Raw genomic sequence first — 25,090 nt, 5'->3', positions numbered from 1 at the left:
CAAATGACTGGCCATGGCGTTTATTTGCAGAATTGCACCTGTCGTCCAGTTTCCCCATCAGTCGTCATAGAGCAGAGACCATAAGCATATCGCTACTTACACTATTTGTTGCGGTCAAAAGTGATATTTCTTTCATGAATGTTATTAGTTGTCATTACTTTGGCAGTTGACCCGAACGCTCACCCCAAAGCATAATTTACGAGACTGTGGCGGCTCGTGTGGGACAACCAATTAAGGCATGGATGCGTGTGTAATGACAACAAATAACAGATTCATGAAAAAAAAACAAAAAACTTTTGTCCGCAACAAATAGCGTAAGTAGCAATATGTTTATGGGCTCCGGGGGGGCAAATAGACCCCATGGCCAGTCATTTGGGCCTATTTTTTGATACTTCACCGTGTTTCCAAACCAAGGACCCCTTAGCTGAGAGAGAGATGACGCAGGGATCCCAACTTCATATTGTATAAAAATGTGTTGCAGATTAAACTTTGACATATAGATTTCATAGATTCATAGACTTGTTTGACAGCATGATCATCAATGTGTAGTGTCGTGTTAATGTGTATTTTCAGACAGTTAACCACTTAAACCCTCAATACTTAGAAAACTTGGTCTGCTCTTTCCCCCCCTACACCAAACGTCTTTGCCGAAAATAGCCGATCTACTAGCTCACAATGCCTCGCAGCGCGAGGCATTGTGAGCTTGTGGATCTGAGCTTGTGGATCTGTAGATCGGCTATTTTCATATAAAATCTTGCGTGGAATTATAATAAGCAGATCTGGCAACCCTGATTAAGTGGTTAAAATGATCGTGATAACGTATTAACCCATTTTTCTGGGGACCCTCCTGGAACCCTGCACCAAGGAGCCCTGGGGGTTCCCGGACCACACTTTGAGAACCACTGGCTTCAAATTGGCTTCCTGCCAAGTCAACACAACCACCACCACACATCCGAAACCAACCCACACAAACACACACACACACACACACACCCACACCCACACACACACACAAACACACGCGTGTGTTCACACTCACAAAGGACACCCGAATACACACTGTAATAAGCTACCCTCTCTCACAGGTTCACATCTCACAGGATTTACAAATACCAATTATTTGTGATGGGATTATAGCCTCATAGCCTCCTTTTCATGAAGCTGGCAATAGGAAGAAAAAGACAATACACAGCATGCTCAAATACAAAGGTTCTTAACCCATTAAGACCTGGAACGCATCTGTGTCACTTTTAGATTTGAGCTAAAAAGTATTATTTTACACTTTGGCTATTCGAAAATAGCAGATATACAAGCTCGTAGCGCGGCACCGAGTGCCACGCTACGAGCTTGTAGATCTGCTATTTTTGAGAAATCGTGAAAATGTGTGCAAATGTTTGAATATATATATGTTTTAAAGCGAACATTTTTAACTAAATTCTACAAATGTCTTCTAAATTTCAACAGTTTTTTTAAAAAAACCTATGTTGCTACATCAGTGGTTCTCAAACTTTTTCATGTCAAGGACCCCTAAAATGATATGTATTTGGCCGCGGACCCCCATCTCAAAATATGTTGTTCCAGGGACCCCCCGCAAGCAAAGATTTGAGTAAAAAATGTTTTGCCTTAAAAATATATATATTCAAAAATTTGCAAAAAAAAAGTGATTTAAAAAAAATAGCAGATCTACAAGCTCGTAGCGCGGCAAAATGTGCTAATTCACGATTGATATGGAGTCATAATCCTCTATTATTGCCGTGGCCCTAATGCACAGTAAACTGGAGGTTCCTGAAATGAAAAAGTTTGAGAATCACTGTAATAGCTATTCGGTGTCGCCTCCCGTTCCCTTTAAGAATGGTCAGACTCACGTCTTCCCCCTGTAGACTAATATCTCTTCATGTCCAAGATACGTTTGTAATATCTTGACATATTAAGTTAATAATCACATGCATGTACTCCGTTTTTTGATGATCTGACAGCTCTGACAGTGTGATAAAAAAAAAAACGGTTCCGGAAACGGTTCCAAATGTGATGGAACCGAATCCAGTTCCTCAATGTTGGATCCGGTTCCTACGGTTCCTCTGGGTTCCGGATCCTATAGCCCTAGTGGAGACGTTGGTGTCTCTTCAGATTACTTGAGCTATTAAAACTCTTTTCGCACAGTTTACACATGTACGGTTTGTCTCCAGTGTGGAGACGCTGATGTGTCTGCAGGTGAACCAACTGATTAAAATCCTTGTTGCACCGATTACAGTGGTAAGGTTTCTCTCCCGTGTGGACGCGCAGGTGAGTGCTCAAGTGATATAACTGACTGAAGCTCTTGCCACACCATTTACATTGGAAAGGTCTTTCTCCAGTGTGGCTACGCTGGTGTGTCTTCAGCGTGCCTAATTCACTGAAACTCTTGTCACAGCGTTTGCAGTGGTAAGGTCTTTCTCCAGTGTGGACATACAGGTGTGTCTTCAGCGTGCTTAGTTCACTGAAACTCCTGTCACACTCCTTACAGTGGTAAGGTTTTTCTCCCGTGTGGACACGCTGGTGTGCCTTCAGGTGACCTAAATGATTGAAACTCTTGCCACACCATTCACAGATGCGGGGCTTCTTTCCCGTATCAGTCAGCTGATGCGTCTTTACTTCTGGCTGAGTCACAAAAGTCTTGGTAAGCTGTGGATGACTGTCTGTGTCTCCTTGTTTCTCACTGTTTACAGAGCTTATTATTGTCCGACAGGCTGATAAGGAGATCTGACTATCGCTCTTGCATTTGACAGTGGAGGTACTTGTGGTTCCTCTTCATGTGTTTCTGGAGGCAGACCGGCGACGTTGAGGCATACGGACACTCGGTAAAGGGGACCTGAGTCTGGGAAGATTGGGACCTCATTCCTTCCAGGAGCAGTGGTTTATTATCAAAGAAGTTGCTAAACATGGATTGCGATGGGGACGGAGTGTATAGGGCTGTTGCATCTGTAAGATTTTTCCTATTTGTCACTCACTCGCTCCTACCCACACCGGCTCTGTCAGAAAACTACCACTGAAATGAAGTTGTAAATCTTTTCCACACCTTATATAGGCTGACCAGAGATCAGAGATCTGATGTCACACATAATACAAACCATTGCTATGCGTGCCTAACAACAGCGTTTTGGGCAAGCGCCATTGCAATTCGTGCATGTATCCTGACCTTACAATAAGTATAATACAGCGATTCTCAGCATTCTTTCATTTGAATTACCCCCTAGAAAAAGTCTACCTTGAAAATTTGTGATAACCTATTGCGATAATAAGGAACTTAAAGAACAGTATACTATGTTAGTTTCCATTGATCCAAGCTGGAACACAATCAATCGATTGATCATTAACCCATCAAGACCTGGAACGCATCTGTGTCACTTTTTGATTTGAGCTAAAAAGCATAATTTTACACTTTATTCAAAAATAGCAGATCTGCAAGCTCATCGCGCGGAGCTTGTAGATCTGCTATTTTTGAAAAATCGAGAAAATGTGTGCAAATCTTTGAATATATATTTTTTAAAGCCAACATTTTTTACTCAAATCTTTGCTTCTGGGGGTCCCTGGAACAACATATTTTGAGATGGGGGTCCACGGCCAAATACATATCATTTTGGGGTCCTTTTGACATGAAAATGTTTGAGAACCACTGACATAGCAACAGAAGTTTTTTCAAAAAACTCTTAGGATTAACTCATTCACTGCCACTGACGTAAAAAACGTAATTTCTCCCGTTTACCAATCCTGCCACTGACGTAAAAAACGTTTGACGTTTTCAAATTTGACCCAAAGACCAAGGAGATATGATTGTTTAAAGATCTAGACTCCCATCCACTTCCTTGTTAACTTAAAACTTAAAAATTCTGTATCTCGGCTCCTGAGTACTTTTTTTTTTCGATAAAAAATCTCTGGCAGTGGGCAAACGCGGCCAGCAATAATTGTGGCAGTGAATAGAAGACAGGCCTTAATGGGTTAAAAATAAACATGATCTGAAAATGCACGCGGCCCACCCATCTGACCACTTAACACGACGACACTCTTTCGAGGTGTTCAAGTGGACCCTGATAATCAACAAAAAGGTTGAGAACCACTGCTTTAGTAGCGCTGCGGCGCGTTGTGAGCTTGTAGATCGGCTATTTTCAGCATGCAACCAGGTGTAAAATCAGCCATTATGACGCCATCAAGGCACCTTCAACAAACATTTTAGTCGACTAAATCAACTGTAGATTTTAGTCGACTATCTTATGATATTTAGTCGACTATAACTAAACTAAAAGTAAGCATTTTCAGTTGACTACAAGACTACTGTATGACTAAAAACAAATCAAAAATCTGCTGTCAAAATCAACACTGGCCCAGTGTGCTGCTTCAGAGGCGAAACGAAACAAAGTCACCCCCTCCCCCAAAAAGAAAAAAAAAGAAAAGAAAAACCCAACTCAATCAGTGGGTTCTTCAAAAGGACAGCTTGTCCAAAAGGTCGTCGTCAGGTGCCTCTCACCTCCACTAATTGTTTTCTCGCCCGGTATCCTCTCTCTCCCTCTCCCTGCCCGGGCCGCGCTGATGGTGTTTACACCTCACCGGACTCCAGTGGAATTCAATTACTTATCTGGAGCTTTGAGAAATAAAATGGGGCATTGTCTCAACACTCCAGGGCCTCCCGGAGTCATCCCAGAGGAATGCATCAGCCCTCCTCTCTCTCTTTCTCCCCCCCCCCCTCTCTCTCTCTCTCGCTCTGTGTTTTTCTCTCCGTTTTTCCTCACACACGATTTTCGACAATCAAGGTTTCCAGGCCTTTACTGCCAGTGGTGGAAAAAGTACTTAAATGTTTTACTTAAGTAAAAGTATCGATACCGCATTGTAGAAGCACTCTGTTATAGGTATAAGTCCGGAATTCAAAAATTACTTGAGTAAAAGTACAAAAGTATCGGAATCAAAATGTGCTTAAAGTACCAAAAGTAAAAGTACAAAAATGTTTGGAAATAGCAGATCTACAAGCTCGCCATGCGACGCGTTGTGAGCTTGTAGATCGGCTATTTTCAAATAGCCTACGTATAATATAGGGCTAAAGTGGTTAATGTGTGTTTTTAATATATAATGATTTATATCTCCAAAGTAACTAGTAACTAAAGTTTTAAAATTATTATAGCGGAGTGAAAGTATAATATTTGCCTCTGAGATGTAGTGGAGTAGAAGTAAAAGTACTGAAAATTGGAAATACTCCAGTAAAGTAAAAAAATACCTCAAAATTGTACTTAAGTACATAACTTGAGTACATGTACTTAGTTACTTTACACCACTGCCAGGTGGCGATGGCCAATGATGATTTATACATCATTCCGGTGTCATTCCCACACGATCTCTCTCTCTCTCTCTCTCTCTCTCTCTCTCTCTCCCTCTCTCTCTCTCGTCTCATATCTCAGTCGCTTCTTCACTCCCACTTCTCCCACCCTCATACCTCCAGCAGGAAAATATATATACTCACACACACAGTCTCTCTCAATGATCCATCCACTCGATACTGAATTATTCCATCAGATTATCTAAGGACACTCTGCTGGGTGTTGACTTCAAATCAATCAATCTTCGCGATTAATTCAAACTTTTGCCTTGATTATGTTTAATGAAAAAAAAAAGAATAATGAAAATAGTAGATTTTCTGTTTTCACATGCCACCACTGTACAACAAAGTCTAATACTGAGCTTGTGGTTAATCAGACTGATCGGTTTTGTCGATAATATAAAAGAAAATCTATTCGAAATTGATCGTGTGAATTTGTCAGCCTGATCTCACAGAACACGATGAAATAGCAACACGGACTTGTTTCCGTTGGGGTCTTTGAATTAATTTTATATGTCTATGAAATTAATTCAAGGACCCCAACGGAAACAAGTCCTCAAGGACTTTTTTGGTCGGACCTTTTAGACAAAAGTCTTATAAATGTAACTGTGTTGTTTTACATTCTTTTGCCTAATAAAAATGTCAATCAATCAATCAAAATAGCACGGAATGAAAATTCCGTAAATAGACGACTAGAAAACCTGAAAAGCCGTGCATAGGAGCCGCGAATCCCACGGTGAAATAACACGGGTTGCAACCCGGAAGCAGAGCAGTCCCCCACAACATGATTTACGATTCTGTGCCTATCGATATATAACGCGGACGGCGCTGAGTAGGCTCAAGCGAACGTCGCAAAGTTCAGCGCGCGGCAACTCGTTCGCTTTAGCTCGCTCGGTGGTGCTTCAACGTGGCTCCAGTTCGCTTGAGACTGCGCGCCTCCGACATGGTCCAAAGCGTAACAAAGTCAATGGAGGGGATTCGCGGCTCCTATGCACAGGTTTTCGGGTTTTCTTGTCGTCTATGTACGGAATGACAATCCGTGCTATTTCACCGTGTTGTGTGAGATCGGGTTGGAATTTGTTGATATATAAGAATTGCCCGGCCGTAACTCAAACCAAGCAGGGACTATAGTATGTTTTCATGTCGATTCAAATAATTTTAAAAATATATATAAAAAAACACCTGCTTAAATTATTCAATTCACCTCACCTACAGGATTTCGGTGACCCCCTGGGGTCCTTGAAGGGGTTCCAGGGGGTCCCCAGCTAAATTATTGATAGTTAGGAACCAAATAGACCCTTAGGGGCCTGAGTGTACAAATGGAACCTCCAAGTGTACTTAATGGTGACAGTGTAAATTGGGGTCCAAGAAATAAAAATACATAAATAAAAATGGGGGTCTGTGGCTTAATGCATATCAAACCGAGGGTCCATGAAATTAAAAAAAGGCAGAGAATCACTGGGTTAGAGCGTGTTAAACCCAGGGGAACGGCTCATTTTCATTTCACAGCCTGCAATCAAAACAAACCAGGCATTATTTACGGATGAGCGATGAAGGGTTTGAACAACTTTCAAAGGTGGTTCTGCATCATGTATGTACTGTATGTTATGCTGCTGCTCCTCAGTTTGTAACATAGCTTGCAGGCTTATAGATCTATGATGCTTTTCATTTTGTTCGGTGGTTCTCAATCTCATGTATTTGGCCACGGACCCCCATCAGAAGAGATTCTGTGTCAGGGACCCCCCATACAAGATTTGTGTTGCTAAAATGTCACATGCTTTTAACTCTCTCAGTGCCAAGCTACGAGTTATCCGTTTTTTTTTAGTTTTTTTTTAAGAAATTTCAAAACCCAAGATATCGTGATCCGATGATTTGCTGCTCCATTCACTTCTTGTTTAACTTATTAGTATTATTTTGTTTTATTTAGAAAAAATTGCTGGCACAGTATGACAAAAACTTTTTTTCATTGGCACTGAAAGAGTTAATTATTTCAAGATATTTTTTATTTTATATATAAATACACACACACACACCCACACACCCCCCCACACACACACGCAAACACACACACACACACACACCCCCACACACACACACACACACACACACACACACACACACACACACACACACACATATACATGTATAAAGTATGTATACGCGCTATGAGCTTGTATACCTGCTATTTTTGAATAGCCAAAGAAATCTAAAATGACACAGATGCGTTCCCGGTCTTAATGGGATAAGTGAGCTTGTAGATCAGCTATTTTTGGATTTAAAAAAAATAGGTTTAAAGTGGTTAAACTGATGGACACATTTTGCTGGGGAAAAATGCCCCGGCAAAAAAAAAAAGCCTCACTTTGAGAACCGCGGTTTTAGTTTTACAGACTGTAGATGACTTGTTGCCGTCCATGCCAAGCACTATAACTAGCACTAGCAAGTGGGAGTTATTATAGCGCTATAAATAGCACTACCGTATGCACCATTTAAGTATGAATATATTAATATATATATATAAAATCAAGTGGATGGCAGAGTCCACACCACCAACTATAACGACAACACGGTGGTGAAACGCTATTATTTATAGTTATAGTGCTTGGTGTGGACAGCCTTTAACCCATTAAAACTAGGAATGCATCTCTGTCATTTTAAGATTTCTTTGGCTATTCAAAAATAGCAGATATACAAGCTAATAGCGCGGCACCGAGTGCTGCACTATGAGCTTGTACATCTGCTATTTTAGAAAAATCGTGAAAATGTGTGCAAATCATTGAATATATATATATATATATATTTTTTAACATTTTTAAATTTTTAACTCAAATCTTTGCTTCTGGGGGTCCCTGGAACAACATATTTTGAGATGGGGGTCCGCGGCCAAATATAATTTTGGGGGTCCTTGACATGAAAAAAGTTTGAGAACCACTGATTATAGCAACATACATTTTTTTCAAAAAACTGTTAGGATTTAGAAGACATTTGTAGAATCCCCCAGATGCAAAGATTTGAGGTACATTATGTTCACTTTAAAAATGTATATATTCAAAGATTTGCCAACATTTTCAGGATTTTTCCAAATCTACAAGCAGTGCCGCGCTATGAGCTTGTATATCTGCTATTTTTTTAATAGCCAAATAAATCAAAACATGACACAGATGCGTTCCCGGTCTTAATGGGTTAAGTATGGTTGTGGCTGACCTAAATTGCGTTCTCTAACCCATACCGTATGTAGAACATGGATTCCAGAATGCACAATGCGTGGCTATAAATTGCCATAAATTTGTGTCATGCATGCATGCGCTCAGGATGAAAGCAAGACGAGGTATGCTCGCTTACACACATTATTTCCCACGCCTTTGCTAGTGTAATTCACAGTGGTAAATCACACACCTTGTTCAGGCAAAGGTGGGGTATATCATACAGTAGAATAATGTAGCAGTGTAGTCCTGCCTGAAGCCCGAAAAGCTGTGTCGTGTTTATCAGGGTCATAAAGATAACCCAGTCCAGTGCTTGGGGGCACTCGGGTGGCTCAGTGGTAAAGTCACTGCCCAGGTTGTGGGTTCAAATCCACCGTGGTGCATCCGGCTTTGTCGAGTGTCTACACGAGCACAATTGGCCCGTGTTCGGGGGAGGGAAGCCGGGCGGGGAGGGTGATACTGGTAGCACATACTCCTACCCATAGATATAGAAACCTAGATACCTCATTGGCCTCTGCAGTTCGTTGGAGAAACCTGTATCGCGGTCGCCATTTTAGAGGAGGCACGCTGCCACTCAAAGTGACTACTGGCCAATCACAGCGCGTTGACCACTGGCCAATCACAGCGCACTAGTTGCTGCGCGGCTGCCTCATAAAGGGTTAAGGGGCTGGGTCACGAAAAGACCCGCCCCTACCTGCCTCTGATTGGCCTACCGAACGCCCCCGTTCTGTGACACACGCGGGGAAGCTTGCCTCTTCTAAAATGGCGCCCGAGATACGGATGCCTCAGAGCCGGAGGAGGCGTCTATACCTTTATACAGTACGTCTATGCATGCTCCTACCGGCTGGGGGCGGCACCTGTCAGCGGGGAGTGTTGGGCGGGAGGAGTAGGACGAAGGCTCTACGTCCTCCTGGTGGGGGCTCCGCAGGTGAGTCAGTAGGATAAGACACAGAAATGTGTGTGGGGAGGAATCGATTGGCATAACGACTAAATTGGGGAGAAAAAGGGGTAAAAAAATTATTGGCTACTCTACATTTCTATAACAAAAATAAAAGGTCCATTTGGACCACTAGTGGTCCCCGGACCCGACGTTTGAGACCCAGTGATTTGATTTAGATATAGCATACTGTTGGAACCAGGGTTACCAGATCTGCTTATCATAATTTCCCCGCAAGGTTTTATTTGAAAATAGCCGATCTACAAGCTCACAACGCGTCGCATCGCGACGCGTTGTGAGCTTGTAGAGCTGCTATTTTCACATAGCCGATGTATATGGTAAAGTGCTCATGTGGCCCATAGTCGCTTATTTTGGGCTGGTTTTCCTAGACCTGGCTGCTTGTTTCTCTCACAGAATCTGGCAACAACAGGTTGGAACAGATGTTAAGGGTCTGATGTTTTAACCGTTATCCTACTTTCTCTGCAGACACTTAAATGTGTTCCTACTTATGTTTACCTTGTTGTTTGTCGACTAGGGTTCACGCTAGCTCTCTCTGCTTATACTCCCGATCTCACGCCTGTAAGTCACTATGGATATAAGAGCATCTGCTAAATGCCCAAATCCTAATTGTGGTAAATTATCTGCCGCTTTCAACCCTGGCAAGCGTTTCTGCCGCGGTGTGGAACCGGCGGGGCCTTAACGCATTTAAACCGGGAACGCATCCACTTAAACCATTATTTTATACTTTGGCTATTCAAAAATAGCAGATCTACAAGCTCGTAGCGCGGCACCGAGTGCCGCGCTACGAGCTTGTAGATTTTTGAAAAATCTTGAACATTTTGTGCAAATCTTTGAGTAAATTAATTATTTTGAAACATTTTTAACTCAAATCTTTGCCTCTGGGGGGGGGGGGGGTCCCTGGAACAACATATTTTGATGGGGATCGGCGGCCAAAAACATACAATTTGTGGGGGGGGGGGTCCTTGACACGAAAAAGTTTGAGCACCACTGATATAGCGACAATAGTTTTTTTCAGAAAAATTAAGACATTTGTTGAGACATTTGAAAGTTACAAATGTTCACTTTGAAAATATATAGATTAAGATTTGCACGAACTGTCACGATTTAAAAAAAAAATAGCAGATCTACAAGCTCATAGTGCGGCACTCGGTGCCGCGCAATGAACGTGTATATCTGCTATTTTTTTAATAGCCAAAGACATCTAAAAATGACACAGACGCGTTCCCGGTCTTAATGGGTTAAATAGGAAATAAATTCCCCACATTTAGTTTGCCTTTTTTTGATAATGACCGTGTTTATCTAGGTTAGAGAGAGAAAAACGGTTTCAAAAGCAACAGCGTTGAACGGTTGTGGGAAAAAAATAAATACACATTTTGAGTGGGCCATCGAGAACCATCACTAGGAGGACTAGACGGCCGTGAAATCTCAATTAAATCAGGACTGAGACCTTATGTAAACTGCAGTCATTTACATTATCGGCGGCACGCTGAAACCCAAAACTCACTCTGAATGCGATGTGTTGCCTTGTCAGCTGCACTTACACCAGCCAATTTCTTTCATTCTTAACCCATTAAGACCGGGGACGCATCTCTGTGTCATTCTAAGATGTCTTTGGGCTATTCAAAAATAGCAGATATACAAGCTCATAGCGCGGCACCGAGTGCCGCGCTATGAGCTTGTAGATCTGCTATTTTTGAAAAATCACACCCAGTGTGAAGTGGGCGGTGTTATCATCACAGTGATGGAAGCTCACTTCAAAAAAAATATGGATTTTTTGAAGTGCATAATCCTATTTATAGGTTATTAATGTCATCATGTGTCTCGCTAGCCAATCACAGTGCTGAATAGAGTCAGCCAATAGAGTCAGCCAATCACAGTACAGCTAGGGGTGTACTAATGAGCCAAACACAATACAGCTAATGAGGTGTCCCAACCCCACTTATAGGGGCGGCTACACCGCCCAAAAATCGTGAAAATGTGTGGCAAAATCTTGGATTATATATTTTTTTAAGCGAACATTTGTCAAATATTTAGTTCCAGGAAGCCCCAGAGAAGCAAAGATTTGAGTTACAAATGCCAGCAAAAAAAAGGAAACAAATCAAATATTTGCACAACTTTTCATGATTTTTCAAAAATAGCAGATCTACAAGCCCATAGCGCGGCAATGAGCTTGTAGAGCTGCTATTTTTTAATAGCCAAAGAAATCGAAAAAAATGACACACAGATGCGTTTCCCGGTCTTAAAGAGTTAATTAAATGAATCGCACTGACGTTTCATTTAGTCAGATGAAATGATCTCGGATAAGATAAGGTCCTGTTTACCCCACACGATAAAGACTGTGTTTGCACACACAAACCCAACAGCTTTACCAGAATATAGTGCTACTGAAGTTATATTATCGAATGCATGAGATGAAGCCAGAGTCCAGACAAAACATTGCCGTTCTGCAGTGGTGGAAAGTAATTAAGTAGATGTACTCAAGTACAATGTTGAGGTACTTTTACTTTTCCATTTCCTGTCTGCCGTTTCATTTTAACAGTTTATTTTTGTTTTACCTTGAAATGGATTTTTTTCCTATCCTTGCCAGGCCACCATTGTAAATAAGAACTTGTTCTTAATGACTCTTGTTGTGCATGTATGTGCACATATGTCTGTTCGTCTCCATGTAATACGGAACCTGCAATTAATTACTACACACAAACTAGCAACTACACAACAAACCTGCAACTGACTACCACACAAACCTGCAACACAAACAGAACATCACGGCACTCACACACACACGCGTCACTAAAAGACACGCACACACGCACACAGGCTGGCAACACGTGCACGCATTATAAATGCACGCACACACAAAGGCAAAGCACGAATGCACACGCATGTCAGGATGCACACGCACACACACACACACACACACACACACACACACACGCGTCAACCTTTTACAATGTGTAAGTTAGAATGGCATTTCTGCATCCCAGTGGGCGGGAGCGTTGAAAGGTGACCCGACGTGAGAGCGTGCCATCACATCAAACGAGTGATGCAACGGCTATACTTTTGCCCCAACAATGGTACGACATGAGAATGAGAATGTGTTGTGCAACCATGCATATACACCTACACATCCAATTATTTGTCGTTGTTGGGGTGTTTGCCAAGTACAATGGAATGTGGATTTTTTTTTCTACGCATTTTCCCCATCCTAATTAATTGGAGCAATGGACGCTATTAACCCCTTAAAACCTGAAGCCGATTCTAAAAATGTCTTCTAAATCCTAACAGTTTTCTGAAAAACCTATGTTTCTATATCAGTGGTGCTCAATCTTTTTCATGTCAAGGTCCCCCAAAATGATATGTATTTGGCCGCAGACCACCATCTCAAAATATGTTGTTCCAGGGACCCCCCAGAAGCAAAGATTTGAGTTAAAAATGTTCGCTTTAAAAAATATATATATATATTCAAAGATTTGCACACATTTTCACGATTTTTCAAAGATAGCAGATGTACAATATATTGTATATCTGCTATTTTTGAATAGCCAAAGTGTAAAATAATGGTTTAAGTGGTTACACAGATGCGTTCCCGGTTTGAATGGGTTAAGGCAGTGCCCATAAATCCATGAAATTATGTAGCATGTTGTATGTTTTTTTTTTTTTCCTTCTATGATTGTATTGATGTTATACTCCCTAGCGTGTTAGAGTATAAAGCATAAAGTAAGTTACATGGGAGGTGATATATATGCTAGCTGCTCTCTACTGATGAAATCATACGGAGGTTGCCTGGCCAGGGCCAGTGGTCAAGTTGAGAGATAGTCTCCTATAATGAAACCGGTTGTACACAAAATGTACTCTCTGTCTCACACACACACACACACACACACACACACACACACACACACACACACACACACACACACACACACACACACACACACACACACACACACACACACACACACACACACACACACACACACACACACACACACACACACACACGTATCAGACACCCTATATACAACCGACACGAACACGGGAAGCCTTTGCCGTCCGTGTCCAATTTCCAAGTCCCATTCCCCGAGCTCTTCGGGGGCGAAACCACCTTCTTCAGGGCTGTCGGGGATGTCAAGGAAATAAGGCTGACATTAACCCAATAAGACCAGGAACGCATCCGTGTTATTTTTAGATTTCTTTGGGCTATTAAAAGTTAGCAGATATACAAGCTCATAGTGCGGCACAGAGATCTGCAATTATTTTGAAAAATAGTGGAATTCTTTTGGGCAAATCTTTGAAAATATATATATACGTTTTAAAGTGAACATTTTTTTACTCCGATCTGTGCTTCTGGGGGTCCCTGGAACATCATATTTTGAGATGGGGGGGGGGGGGGTCCGTGGCCAAATATCATTGTGAGGGTCCTTGACATGGAAAAGTTGGAGCACCACTGACAACATGAAAGTTTTTTTCAAAAAGCTGTATGTAGAATATTATATTCAAAGATTTGCACAAATGTTCACGATTTCTCAAAAATAGCAGATCTACAAGCTCATGGCGCGGCACTCGGTGCCGCGCCATGAGCTTGTATATCTGCTATTTTTGAATAGCCCAAAGAAATCTTAAAAAATGACACACAGACGCGTTCCCGGTCTTAAGGGGTTAAAGGAACGGAGCCTTTCTCATCGGATATTCCAGTCCAGGGCTGACGGGGGGGGGCCGGGGGCCAAGGGAGAGCCCGGTTGAATCTCTGAGAGGGAGCCCGGCCCGGTGAAAGGAGGAAGAATGGATGAATGAATGTTGAGAGACAAAGATGGAGAGAAGAGAGGGAAGAGAAGGAAGTATATAGCCACTAGATGGCTATTAGATGGACTGGTGGCATGTATTAGCTGTCAGGCTGGGTTTGCACACGGACACGCAGACAAAAGAAACCAGGAAACCTCACACTTATCTCGGTGCAACTAACCTTATGTTTCTCATTCCGTTGAACCACTTTCAATCTGGCGTCCCTGTTTTGGGAATGTCATTATAGTCAAGTCAAGTCAAATGTATTTATATAGCACATTTAAAAACAACAGCAGTGTCTCCTAGGGTAGGTATACCCTCACAAAAACATGCAGTATTCCTGGTCTCTATACTGCCTCCCCCTGGTCAGCCGGGGCGCCTGATGGAGGGGAAAGGAACTGGTTGGAATAACGTGTTCCTTCCACGCGCTACGTCTAACCAGGGAACCTCCCCCCCCTGTCAGGTGATAAGAAGCGGCTTGCTAGCTCTCATGCATTGAAGGAGGCATGGGCTCGGCTCTAGGCTCTCCCTAGGCTGGCAGAGGGAGTGTAGCGCCCAGGATTACTTAGACAATTGGCACTCGGGTGAAAAAAAACTGGTCTACAAAATCGTCAACAGCAGTTGACCCAAAGTGCGTTGCCGCAGCGTGGCGGTCCAGGCGCCCTAGGCTGCAATGCCAGCATGTCGCGGGTTCGAATCCCGTTCCCGACGACCTTTGATGCGTGTAACTCCCCATCTCTCTTCCCATTTCCTGTCAGTCTACTGGCCTATGTCCTATCTATAAAAGGCATAAAACCCCCCTAAAATATATTTTAAAAAAACAAAAATAAACAGACCTTACTCCATTCACAAAGCAAAATAAAGGCATATTAGTAATACAAACTAAAACCAATAGAAACTAAGCAGCAACAAACAACAACAGACAATGACCTCAAACTGCGTTAAAAGCAAGAACAAAGAATAAAGATAGACAAAGTTTATCAAAAAAACTAAAAATGTCTAAAATAACTAAACTAGTTCGGAGTGCAAGCTCATCGTGCATCACGATGCAACACATTGTGAGCTTGTAGCCTAGGCTATTTTAGCTGAAGATTAGTCATCACTCCTTTGTGACTCTCTCTCTCACTCTTGTAGGCATTTGTTCTTTTTTGTTTTATCCAGCACCCTCACACTATACTTCACACTCATCCACTCACCCACACCCAGTGGTGGAAAAAAGTACTATTTTGTTTTACTTAGGTAAAAGTATCAATACTGCAATGTAGAAATGCTCTGTTACAAGTGAAAGTCTGGAATTCAAAATTGACTTGAGTAAAAGTACAAAAGTATTGGTATCAAAATGTACTTAAAGTACCAAAAGTACTAAAATGTTTGAAAATAGCAGATCTACAAGCTCACAACGCGTCACGATGCGACGCGTTGTGAGCTTGTAGATCGGCTATTTTCAAATATCCTAGGTGTAAAATAGGGCTGAAGTGGTTAATGGAATGTCTTATAATTCATATCTGAAAAGTAACTAAAGTTTTCAAATAATTGTAGTGGAGTAAAAGTACAATATTTGCCTCTGAGATGTAGTGGAGTAGAAGTAAAAGTACTGATAATTGGAAATACTCCAGCAAAGTAAAAAATACCTCAATGTTGTACTTAAGTACAGTACTTAAGTAAATGTACTTAGTTACTTTACACCTCTGCACACCACCGTGACAATGCCGATAATTCAGCTCGATTTATAATAAGAAATCCCCTCTGGTTGAAGTTATCCATGTATCTCTCTCTTTGTCTGTACAGTGAGCTGTGGGTCGTGACAAATTCTTCTTTTTTTTTTCTTCCACTGCGCTCAGCTGCCAAAATGAGGGACCGTGGTAATTCATTATATTAACTGGCAGCACAAGTAGTGACTGAGTTTGCATCAAGAAAAGCCCGTGGGTGACATTCTGTCGGTGACATTCCCACGTAAACAAATTCAGGGGGAATGTCATCCGATACAAGATAAATAATCAGAGATTGAGCATTTAACCCATTAAGGCCCTGAACGCATCCGTGTCGTTTTAAGATGTCTTTGGGCTATTCAAAAATAGCAGATCTACAAGCTCATAGCGCGGCACCGAGTGCCGCGCTACGAGCTTGTAGATCTGCTATTTTTTGACATTTTGTGAAAATCTTTGAATATATATATATATTTTAAAGCGAATTGTTTTTACTCAAATCTTTGCTTCTGGGGGGTCCCTGGAACAACGTATTTTGAGATGGGGGTCCGTTGGCCAAATACATATAATTTTGGGGGTCCTTGACATGAAAAAGTTTGAGAACCACTGATTATAGCAACATTTTTTTTCCAAAAACTGTTAGGATTTAGAAGACATTTGTAGAATCCCCAGAAGCAAATATTTGAGTTATGTTATGTAATGTTTGCTTAAAAATGTATACACATTCAAAGATTTGCACAAATGTCCATGATATTTAAAAATAATAGCATATCTACAAGCTCATAGCGCGCCAATAGCGCGGCACTCGGTACGAGCTTGTATATCTGCTATTTTTTTAATAGACAAAGTACAAGATGATGGTTAAAGTGGTTAAAATCTAAAGATGCTTTCCCGGTCTTAAAGGGTTAAGATGGCAGTTGACGGACAATGTAAGTGTTGCCAGCAAATAAGGTGATACTGTATGAGGTGAGTGTGGATTATTTTCGCCCACTAAATTTAACAGTTGCTGACTTGGCAGTGCAGTAGCCAGCTGCAACTGCCCATGGATTGTGGAACGATGCAGCAAATACAAATAACTAAGAAAAGTGCCCAAGTCTCCACCAGGCCGGGTTAGCCTACCCAGGATCCGCAAATTCTGTAAGCCAGTCGTAGCCCATGCCAATAGAATCTGAAAAATTGGGAGTTTGACTGACGGTTCAGGCGTTATAGGCCAAAAGTGAAGGGCGACCAGGGGGGGGCGATTTGAAAGATTTGGGGGAGAGGTTCTTCCTTGTGCTACAGGGAGTGTGGTGTGTATGCAAAGTTTCACAGCGATCGGTCCAACGGTGCTGGAGAATAGTTGCTCAAAGCAAGCAATTTTTTCTTACTTAAGTAAAAGTACCAATACTGCAATGTAGAAATACTCTGTTAAAAGTAAAAATCCGGAATTCAAAAGTATTGGTATCAAAATATACTTAAAAGTACAAAAGTAGAAAGTACTCATTATGCAGAATGTGCCATTTCACAGTTTTCTAATGTATACAAATCTTTTAAAAATAGCAGACCTACAAGCCAACAATGTGTCGCATCGTGATACATAGTGAGCTTGTAGATCGGCTATTTTCAAATGGCCGAAATGTAAGTGGTTAATGTATGTTTTGTAATAATAATAAAAAATAAAAAAGTAACTAGTAACTGAAGTTTTCAAATAATTGAGGTGGTGTAAAAGTATAATATTTGCCTCTGAGATGTAGTGGAGTAGAAGTAAAAGTATAGAAAATTGGAAATGCTCCAGTAAAGTAAAAATACCTCAACATTTTACTCAAGTATAGTACTTAAGTAAATGTACTTAGTTACTTTCCACCACTGGCTCAAAGACACACGGACGGACGGACGGACGGACGGACGGACGGACTTCTTCAGCCTGTCTCAAATGACTAACAACGGTTGAGGTCTCTCATTCAAATCACTTGTTTTGTTCCAGTTTTCCTTTTTGGAAAGGCAGCATTTCCATTCATTTCTACCAAGCTCTTCTAAAAAACCCTATGTTGGATGGACTGGGATTAGGCCCCTTACTTTTGGTTTTTGGGGACAGGACTGTGAAATTGGGTTGGTTAAGTCGGTGAAACGGGACGTTTTGTCCAAACCGAGCATGCCCTATCGATTTGACGCCCTCAGCAACACAGATGCCAATCAAGCTTGTAAACACGAGGCCAGGGGACTTAAGGCTGGAAATGGGGCCTGGCTTGAACAACAAGCTTCCTTGCTCGCTTGAATGACACCTGTAACCCATTGCACAGACTGGTTGGCACAAATAAGACCAAATACAATAGAGAACGGAGCACAAAAACACTGACTTCACAGGCCACATACAAATATTATTGCCCCTTTTTCACATGTTTTGCACAGAATATGATGAACAGATGCTAGCTCTACCTCCTTTCCTAATTATTTTATAGCATTTACTTAATTTTCTTGTTGGCACTCTTATTTGCTTGACTGCTTAACCTGTTGTTTGGTTGACTAGACCATTGGTCCTCAAAGTGGGGTCCCCAGCTAAATGTGTCAATACAGCATTCACAGTCACTTTAAGCCCTTTATTCATTTATATGTTGGCTATTAAAAAATAGCAATATACAAGCTCACAGCGCGTCACTTCGTGCCGCGCTACGAGCTTGTACATCTGCTATTTTTGTCATTTTCTGAAAAATTTTGAAAGTGAGGACATTTTTTAATCATTTAGGATTTTTAACACAAAGCTTCACTTTTGGGAGTCCCTATCACAAAACATTTCAGATGGGGGTCCGCGGTCAAATACATGTACATTTTGAGGGTCCTTGACATGGAAAAGTTTGAGAACCCCTGGACTAGCTACACTCATGTCACTTCCAGCTAGGGTAGTAAGCTTCAGCTTGGTGGGTTACTAAACGCCTGGCAAAAAGTAACAGTGCTAAAATAATGCCCAGGGGCTGCTGAAATACCTCAAAATAATTGCAAAAATGTGTCGGCAGCACATGGTCATAGTCCAGAGTACCACAAATGGTTAATCCAGTCCTGTCGCTATATGTATAAGACCATCTGCTCAATGCCTGAATTGTGCAATTTTAAATTCTGTGACTATTTACTGACAAACAGTATTACAGTACCTGGTTGACTGTCTGCTGCTGTCTGTTGTTTTGTTTGCTGATTGAATTATTATGTTAGACCTGTCCTGTGGTCTGGTGGTGCAATCAATACAATGCTTACAAGGCTGAGTTACACATATTCACTCACATAAAAGAAGAAAAAAAACATTCAATTGTAACGTGTCAACCTATACATCAGATTGATTGTGCACATTAGGAGCAGACCCACCCCCTCAACATGTCAACTAACCTGCATCGCTCATCAGAGCAGAGTTATATACTAGACTCATTTAAACAATGAATCCTTATTGTCAGTGTAGATAATAATTGTCAGTGTAGGCAATAATTGCTTGCTGGTGCCTGTAAGCCTGGCATTGGTGATTCTAGTGTGTTAACCTTGTGTTGCTTTGTTTGTTAGGTTGGCTAAAGATGACTTGGCTTTGTCAAAACAAAACGATTCAGTGATCAACGACCGAAGCTTGGAAGCTGGAATACGACTACTCATTCTCTCACAGACAGACAGACAGACAGACAGACAGACAGACAGACAGACAGACAGACAGACAGATACACACTAGGGCATTCACAACTAAAGATTTTTACTAGTCGACTCATTTGACCAAGTAGTAGTCGACTAGCTGAAATTTACATTTTTTTTTTAGGGGGGGGCATTGTTTTAATGCCATCCTACTACTATATTACTATTATTATTATCCTCCTGCCCTTATTTTTATGGCGTTTTAAGGGAAGCGCTTCTGGCACAGCAGCATAGCACCACAGCAGCGTCTCCAAGGTTGCCCAATAATAGGCTTTTATTGGGCATACCCCTTTTTTTGACCCCCTTTTGATACAAAATTAAGTCAGGAGGATAATAATAATAGTAAGATGGGCCATTACTATGGCATTAAAAAAAAATCCAAAAAAAAAATAATTCAACTATTCGACTAGTACCAACAGAGTCGACTAGTGGTTATACTAGTCGACTAGTCGACTAGTTGGTGAAAGCCCTAATACACACACACACACAGACACACACACAGACACACACACACACCTCTGTGAATGTTAACGAATAGCCAAACAAACTTCACTGCCTGCCTGGCCGGCGGCCATGAACGAAAAAAACCTTTTGAAAGAGCAACATATTATTTTTTCCCAGCTAGAATGAGACTCCAGATCATTTAATGGGTGAAAGATACACGTAGCTATCTACAGCCTGAGAGCATAGAACAACCACATCTCTCTTTGAGTAGTGAACGCACAAAAGCACTCAAAACAAGAATTCTGTCAATTACTGATCAAATTTGAATGAAGTCTGAATAACCTGTGACCCCGTATGTAAACAAAGCACACGCTTCTAGTCACAAACCAACATTAAAGGCCTCAGTGTCAAAAATTGACCCTTATGGGTCCATTCGGGTCCATTTTAAAACTCTAAATACTAATATAAACCACACACACACACACACACACATGTTTGTATTACTATGTTTGTGAGGACATCAACATTTTAGCCAATTTTATACATTTGTAGTGCTTTTATTAACATTAACCGTAAAGCCTGAGTTACAGACAGTCATGTACTGGTGTCGCAGACCAAAAAAGCCGATCTGCAAGCTCACAGCGAGCCGCAGCGTGACATATGTGTGAGCTAACTAAACTAAATCACGCATAATTCTTAACTCAACTCCAAAACTAATGCTTAATCCTAACCGTAACTCCAACCTGCGACACGTGCTGACACTGGCAATCCTTAATCCCATGTACAACGCGCTGATTTCTATTATTCTTGCACCTTAACTAATGTCCATAGCATATCATGCACAGTAGCCTATATGCTGCTATGCTAACGCTGGTCATCTTACCTCAGGTGCTTACTGCACCGGATAGCTCCTATGTGTAAATATACATAAATTGATGTTTTATTGATCTCTCCCCCCCCCCCTTCTTCTTCCATTTCTCTTTTATGGTAATAACATAAACGTGTTACCCATCGCATTTCGCCCACTGTTTTTTTTTTTACACCTGTAAACTTTAATGTGACAATAAAGTTTGATGACCGGCAGCGGTTCTGGTAGGAGACACAAATAGTCTCCTTTGTGTCTCCAACCTGCACCGCTGCCTACCGGTCCGCTGGTCATCAAATTATTGGCTTAGGAATGCGACAAAAACAAAAAAACATCCATGAATTAAAGTCTCCATGGGGTGGCTCCCTAGCCTGGCTCCACCCCCTGAATCGTTTGCCTCGCATTCAGGGTCTGGTGATGCTGTCGAAGGCGGGTGTTTCTCGGTTGAAAATATGTACGACGAATCGGGATCGGGATAATCCAGTATGAACCAATCGCCAAAGAGTCTTTGTAAAAAATATACTTTGGCCACGCCCCCATCGGAGAAATCGGCGGCATTGAGAGGGCTTTCAGACTGAATAATGGAGTGAAACGAAATGAAACTTCAGGCTGAGTGTCAGGCTAGTGACTCCCATCTAATCGATAGGAAAAAAAGATTTTTTTTGGGTGAACTATTCCTTTAATCTTTTCCTAATTGTATGTCTAACTATAAAACACTTTTTTTAACCATAAAACAACCATTTTCTCTCGTCCTCACAATATCTATTTCTCCATATACTGTAAAAGTACAAAAGTATTGGCATCAACATATACTTAAAGTACCAAAAGTAAAAGTACAAAAATGTTTCAAAATAGCAGATCTACAAGCTCACAACGTGTCACGATGCGACGCGCTGTGAGCTTGTAGATCTGCTATTTTCAAATAGCCTAGGTATAAAATAGGGCTAAAGTGGTTAATGCATGTTTTATAATATAATGATTTATATCTGCAAAGCAACTAGTAACAAACGTTTTCAAATAATTGTAGTGGAGTAAAAGTACAATATTTGTCTTGTGAGATGTAGTGGAGTAGAAGTATAGAGTAGTGAAAATTGGAAATACTCCAGTAAAGTAAAAGTACCTGAAAATTGTACTTAAGTACAGTACTTGAGTAAATGTACTTAGTTACTTTACACCACCGACGCGCGCACACACACACACTTAAACCGGCTAGCCACTTCGCTTTGTGTCTAAAACAGGGTGGGTCATTAAATGCATGAATGGCAAACACCGTTCCTATCTCTCTCCCCGAAAACGGGTCGGCGTAGGTTGGCTCCGCTGACGGAGAGGCTTTTAACTGCACTATGGAAATGAGCTTCTCGCCAACAATAACGAGACGACTTAAAACCCACATCTCCATACTAGGCAGCAGGGGCGAGATTCAATATCGGAAGGACTTGAGGAGAGCCGCGGTCCCTGGGCCCCTTCTCGTAAAGTGGACCATAAATCAAGGGCCCTGTTGAGAGAGCGAGGGGTCTCTGTGGGTCTCTGCTTGTGGGAAGCAGACCCTCGGTGTGGCCAGGGGTTGGGGTGGGGGTGGGGTGGAGAGGGGGATAAGGCACACCACCACGGCCCTCGGTTGTGTTGTTGTTGTTGTTGTTGTGGACGACACAATTAGGGTCTTCACCATGCAAGATCACCTCATGTTAAACCTCTAAGACCGGGAAAGAATGTGTGTCATTTTTATATTTCTTTGGCTGCAAATATACAAGCTCATATGAGCTTGTAGATCTGCTATTAAAAAAAAATGCAAATATTTCAATATATATATTCTTTAAAGCGAACATTTGTAACTAACTCAAATCTTTGAGTCTGGGGATTCTACAAATGTCTTCTAAATCGCAACAGTTATTTTTTTTTTAAACGTATGTTGCTATATTCAGTGGTTCTCAAACTTTTTCATGTCAAGGACCCCCACAATTATATGTATTTGGCTGCAGACCCCCAAATGTTCAAATGTTCAAATGTTCCCTTTAAAAATATATATACATATTCAAATATTTGCACACATTTTCACGATTTTTCTAAAATAGCCAAAGTGTAAAATAATGCTTTTTAGCTCAAATCTAAAAATGACACAGATGCTTCTCCCGGTCTTAATGGGTTAAAGACCCCGTAAACAGGAAGTACCCTAACAGAGTATGAGTAGGCCTATAAGCAGTCTCAGTCAATAGAAAATGTAGACAATTGTAGCACCCGTATCGCCGAGGTTAACCCCACTAGACTAGTTCTAGGTTCTGAGTGGGGACAATAAAATATTAGACCAGAGAGACCACTTACTTTAAATACAATAGCCGGCAAATTGTACACGGATTTCAGACAAAGACATACAGTACATACAACACACAATACCGATGACCTTTAAAACCAATAAATCAAATAAAAATCCTGCAGGTATCCTTAAAGTATTGCTCACTTTCCCTTTTTTTTCTCCTTTGAACGTAATTTAGAAATAATCTAGTTTACCTATTTTAGAACACTAGTTTAGATTTAGGTTTATACACTAATTTTGGTCAAATAGTTTATTCCTATTTTGTCTCTATTTTGTTCAACTATGTCTTGAGTTAACTCTTTCTTTCCCTTTCTCCACAGGTAAAATTATAACCAGCATTTTGAACATTCTAACAAGTAGCAAAGTTTCAAAAATCAATCAAAATATGAACACTTCAATCACAACAACTTGGAATGTAAATGAAAATAAGTACAACAAAATGTTATACTTCTATTAGGATGTTCAAACTGTTTCTGTATCAAAATAAAAGTGTGACATTATAGTGTGTACCAAAAAATTCCTGAAGGGGGCGTCAGCAAGTGTCATTTGGTAGCGCGGACCAGACCCATAGAGAGAGAGAGAGTTCTGACACTCGCGTTCACTCCTTCGGGCCAGGTCTTCTACATAGCCGTCTATTGGCGAATAGTGACAAAGCCCTAAACCGGAAGTTCACGGGATGCACTGAAGTCTACGGCTCCTTGTCACTATTTCCAGCTTACATGAACCACGTGACCGGCGCTATTTCTGCCCCATCATTGGCGCAACTCTCTAATACAAGGCTCTGGCGCGGACATCCAGGTTGACTTAACATTGACCCCCACAAGTATGTCTGCAGCTACTATGCCACGCCCCCCCCCGTGGTGACGACACATTGGCAAGCGCTACAACTCAGTCCTTTTCCAGTTCAGTTTGTGTCTTAAATCCCCCAAAAAAAGGGTATGGCACTTTGACTTGTCTTTTTTTTTTGTTCAAGTTGTGTCTCAATCCAATGGCACTTTGACTCATTTCTTAAGTTGTGCCTCAACTCAGTTCAGTCCAAAACAAAAAAATTATCAAATCAAAATTATACGCCAACACTCTTACCGCTCTGGCAGTGAGTTATTCAGTGGTCTGACGTGTTCCTTGTCACCAGTGTTGGTGGGGCCTCCTAGCTCGCCATCTTGCATCTCCAAGAAATATCTTCACTGTTTTCCAACAGGGACAAAAAACAATGACCTGTACAACAGGTCATAAAGAAAACAAATCACTATCAATGACTCAGTCAGATCAACAATAAAGTGCTTCAGGTACTGTGGGCCAATTAACACTAGCTGCAGTGGACACAACTAGACCCAAATTGATGGCTGATTGCTGTCAGCTGGCAGCCCATCTAAGCTGCCTTGATCAAACCACAACAAGTGGTGGAAAAAGTACTCAAATTCTTTACTTAAGTAAAAGCATCAATACTGCAATATAAAAATACTCGGTTACAAGTAAAAGTCCAGAATTCAAAATTTACTTGAGTAAAAGTAGAAAAGTATTGGCATCAAAATGTACTTAAAGTACCAAAAGTAAAAGTACTAAATATTTGAAAATAGCAGATCTACAAGCTCACAACGCGTCGCGATGCAACACGTTGTGAGCTTGTCGATCGGCTATTTTCAAATAGCCTACTGTATGTATAAAATAGGTGGTTAATGGGGTGTTTCATTATATCATAATTTATATCTGCAAAGTAACTAGTAACTAAAGTTTTCAAATAATTGTAGTGGAGTAAAAGTACAATATTTGCCTCTGAGATGTAGTGGAGTAGAAGTATTGGAAATTGGAAATACTCAAGTAAAGTACAAATACCTAAAAAT

The 25,090-nt window shown here is 41.2% G+C and overlaps 1 protein-coding gene across 1 annotated transcript in view; it reads right to left on the bottom strand.

Annotated features, from left to right (window-relative positions):
* Positions 1 to 17,722: 17,722 nt before the first annotated feature.
* LOC308080684 (protein NLRC3-like) overlaps positions 17,723 to 25,090 on the bottom strand; it is a 414,646-nt gene continuing 407,278 nt past the window's right edge. The window contains exon 19 of the mRNA XM_080422614.1: positions 17,723 to 17,775. The gene's annotated coding sequence lies outside the window, so the exon portion shown is untranslated. The remainder of the gene's footprint in view (positions 17,776 to 25,090) is intronic.

This window comes from Gymnoscopelus braueri (genome assembly GCF_963280865.1).
Source record: "Gymnoscopelus braueri genome assembly, chromosome: 24".
NCBI lineage: Eukaryota > Metazoa > Chordata > Actinopteri > Myctophiformes > Myctophidae > Gymnoscopelus > Gymnoscopelus braueri.
Note: the sequence above shows the minus strand (reverse complement) of the source record. Positions and strands in the feature narration are given on the sequence as shown.